The sequence below is a fragment of the Neodiprion pinetum genome, chromosome 4 (assembly GCF_021155775.2).
Source record: "Neodiprion pinetum isolate iyNeoPine1 chromosome 4, iyNeoPine1.2, whole genome shotgun sequence".
In the NCBI taxonomy this organism is placed as follows: domain Eukaryota; kingdom Metazoa; phylum Arthropoda; class Insecta; order Hymenoptera; family Diprionidae; genus Neodiprion; species Neodiprion pinetum.
Window position 1 is genome coordinate 34,617,908 of NC_060235.2, and position 4,387 is coordinate 34,622,294.

The following is a 4,387-nucleotide window of genomic DNA, read 5'->3' on the forward strand; positions in this document are numbered from 1 at the left end:
ACGCCGCCGACGCTTTCGGCGGGCTCAGGTTACTGCCTGCACGGAGGCTCCGTGGGAGGGCGGGCGACATTTTGAGAGGTGGATTATATTTCATTAGTTTTCCGTGTTACTCGGCTACATCGATACATGTCCTCGGCAACAATTTCCATAATCATTCTAGTTTTACCGGTTTATACGACGTCTCTCTACATGCGGAATGAAAGCTAATCGTAAGGCACTTTGCAGTAATCTAGTGGTGACAATTTTAGGAAGAAGTACCGCGCTCCGAATACACTTTGATATCCAATTTATTATCTGGAACATGTTACAGCAGACAACTGCCTATGAATATGTATATTATCGAAATTAATTCAAAACTGAGTTATGTAAGAACGATAAAATGGAATCATCAAAGCAATTGGTACCCGACTTGATTACTTACGTTCTAAGAAATTGCGATATATTTATCTTTTAATAGGACAATGGAAGTACGAGAATTGATTGAAATCGCAGTTAGTTGTTCGAAATTTGTCACACAACTTTTTTTCAGTATTTTTTTAAGAAACGCACTTCACTCCTTAACTCAGGCGTCTTTTTGCAATACAGATACTTCACATCGCCTTGTCTGCTATTGTAACACTACGTAGTCTATACTTTTGTGACCAAAATCCTATTTAAAGCAAAAATTTGAAAAACTTTGGAAGCGTTAACTTGATTTCCGTACTGAGTAAAACGGTTAAGATTTCTGGCTAGTCTCAGTCATAATTGCTACGTGAATTTCGTATTTTTGAAAAGTTCCCGAGAGAGATCGACGTGAGTCACGGTAATTAAGAATCAAATGCCTACGCGTCATAGGTTTGCTCATTTATTTTCCTACCGAAGAACAATGGCCGTACGAACATTTCAGTATAATCGCTACTCCAAAGCGGTTCCTCGCTTTACCCGTGACAACGTCGAATGTCGATGCAACAGAAATTAATGCATATCCGAATACGGATAGGCTGGACTCGTTAGCTGCAGCTGCATGCATGCATGTATTCAACAAGTGGATTACCATAGAACTTCATGCACGCACCGTTCTATATGTGCCTCTTATATATCCGCCGCCTGGCATCTTGCGACAATTATGGTTCTCCATAGCTTGCGGGCAATCGCTTCCTTATACCCTGCCATGGTTCTGTACGCCACATTATACGAGAGAGGCATGAGGTATAGAGCTTAATCTCGAACCATGTTCGCGGCACTCTTCTACATCGCCGATCCTTTGATGCTGCGGACTTTCCACGAAGAGGAGAGTGCGAAGCACCCGGAGTTGTACGCGTATAAATTCTTCGGTGAAGAAACGGCTGTTCGGTTTCTGGGGATAAATCGAGGTCATGTTTCTTGAAACATGGCAACGGAGGAATATCAATGTCTGTCATTTCGAAATTTCTCAAAGATAAATCAATTCGGTAGACCAATGAGAACCTTTGACCTTCGTTCGTTTAATTTTAAATTTTTCATATTAATACACACGTATAATGGTTTCAGATTGGCAATAAAAAAATTGTAAATTTTGAAACAGCTTGCGCGAAGTCTTCTTTTCGAATTTTTGACGGTGTACATTTTCTCGATCCGAATAAATAGCATACTTACGACTGTATTTTCTCCCAGCTTTTGCTTAAAGAATCTTATTTTTGTTTTTTTCCCTGGATCATATTCCAGCGCAGTGAGTTGAGGAAAGGAAAAAAATGCGCAAGAATGATACAACGCCGGAAACCAGCATCTTCTCGATAGTTTGTGAAATTCAGGTATTCGAACGCAACTAGTAGTTATTCAAATTGCTCCGTTTACCAACCGTTACACGTCTGGCTAGTCGAGAGACCCGCTGTTTTGAGTGGATTTATATCCAGACACGTACTCTGGCCGTAGACCCTCGGGTATAACCTCGGCAATAATAATTCCTCCGGGATTTTTTATTTATTTTTTTATACCGAGATCGTTTTATGCCCAGGTACGTTTTTAGTTGCCAATTGTGTGTTCCATAATTTTACAGGCAAGAAAAGCTTCTCCTATCTCTATATTGAGAAGATTTTGTCCCCGCCGCAAACTCCAAGATTTGGAATACTGCCATTTGCCCCACATAGGCATACAGCGATACCGCTAGCTGCCAAATATCCATTCATGTTCCACACCGATGTCATAGGAACTATTCACAACTCAAGACTATGTTGCACAAGTTCCATTCTGGCGTATATATGAGTTTTCCCTCGATGTGCATTCGCGAATACATAACGCGACCACGTTTATTGCCTGTATCTTATATGGTCACGAGGTCGCGAACTTTCGAATGAAATTCACGTATTTTGGAATAAAAAAGTTCGAGTAAGATTTATGACACATGCCAGGTTCACTGAGATAAAAGATAACGAGGAAGAAACCATGTGTCGTATCTATCTCCAACAGGTTTCGTGTTTTATCGAAATGAAGGAATTCGATTCTCTAACCTGCAGTGAAGGATCGTTTGCGATTAGAAGGGTGGGATATATACGTACACATGTAGTATATAACCTTGGCAATGATTCCCGAAAGGATACCGCGGGGATAAGAGGAGAGTTGCTCGTACGAAGACGATCGCTGACTCAGCTCCGGAGGATGGAATCGCGGGAGTATAAGAGAGCAGCAGGGAAATTTCAATTACTCGGTTCGTAAGGCAATATCGGGTAACATAAATATCGCATTGACAGCCCCATAAATAGGGATTCATTGTAAAAACAGGCGGGAGAACAGAGGGGTCGGTTATTTCCCCCGAAGTACTTGGTCGCCTCGTGTTCAGCGGGGGTTGCGGGGCTCCCGCGGTGGCGACTGGAGGGTAACCTCGACCCCGGGGTTCCCGGCTTCCCAGGAAAGTGCCGCCGAGTGCGGGCAGCCAGGTCCAATCGCGACATTCCTTCGGTGTGTCAAGACTCCTGGAAGGGCACTCGAGTCGCGGGACAAGGCGGGCCCCGCTCCTGGGCCCTGCAGTCAGGGGTTGGCTGTCCGGGTGGCGACGCCGCGGGAACACGAGGCGTCACTTTCCACGCGATCGGCGTGCCGCCTTTCAATTACGACTCGGGCCGTTCGAGTTTCTCGAATAATTCATTGCCCCCCGTTCGTTCGCTGGCATTGCTCACCGTCGCTCGACACACCGCAATGCGCTTTCCACAAACACCCTGCCTCTCTGTATACGTTCACAGAAACGCGAAACCGTCGATGCTGATCGGCGTAGAGCCAATGGGCTGCCAGGAATTTGAGATACCGTGAATCTCTCGGCCTTCGTCGAAACCGTCAGCTTCTCAATCCTCTGCACGGTCAAGTGATTTGCGACATCCTCCGCGGATTTCATCCGCGGTGATCCGGGGGTCGACAGGTTTTACAACCGAATGCCTGTGGACTGCGAAAACGTTACGGCTGCAGAGTTCAATGTTGATCAAATTCACCCTTTTTCTATACTTGTTTTTTTTTCCTCTTTCACCGGCTTCTGTCTATGGAATAATTGAAACAGTTTGTACCCGCGTACGGAATATTCTTTCTCGTAATTTGAAATTCGCACATGTAGTGACTTTTTTATTTAACGATATTAAATTTTAGGGGTTTTCAATTGATGTATATGTTTATTGACTATCAATATTTCAACTCGCAGTAATAACCGATTTATTTGTTTCGTCAATGCGTAGCGGTCATTGAATGGAAAAACGGAGCATCTGAACACAGAAAAACGATTTGTTTAATATGGCTATTACGTGCGGCGAAACAACTGATTTTTTAATCTGAAGAAATATTATTTGATTCGACAGAAAAGTGCTCACGATCAGAACAATAAGTTGTGCTATCAAATGAAGTCACATTTATTTCAATGAACAAAACATTTCCACGATTTCATATTTGATCGCCATCTTTGGTAAATTCAAGAAACTTTTCATTTTTCTTCAGTGTATATACGTAAAAATAAATTTTTCTTCTTACCACGATAACTGTTGTATAACAGTCGCGTCGTACCAGCGAAGAATCTATCCCAAAATTACTATGTTTCTTTATGAAACTTCGACGGAGTAGTCAGAGAAGCCACTCGAATCTACGGTAAAAAAAAACTTGCACGCACAGCTATCCATGCGCGATAGCGATCAGTGCCGTAAAATCTAGGCGTCGGTTCGTTTTGCGGATATATTCGAAACGTATCCGTACAGATACGCATGCACGCGTAATTTTCCTCTGGGGCGCATTGCGGCGGGCGACATCCCCGAGGAGCGGTCGGATGGAAAACGTAGACGGTGGATTTGGGTCGAGACGATCATAAACGGAACTCGAATAAGCATGAAGCGAAATCTGGTTCGGATTACCGCTGCTGCTTCCTCCTCTTGTCTCTTACCCCGGAATGAGTCAGGGCCGA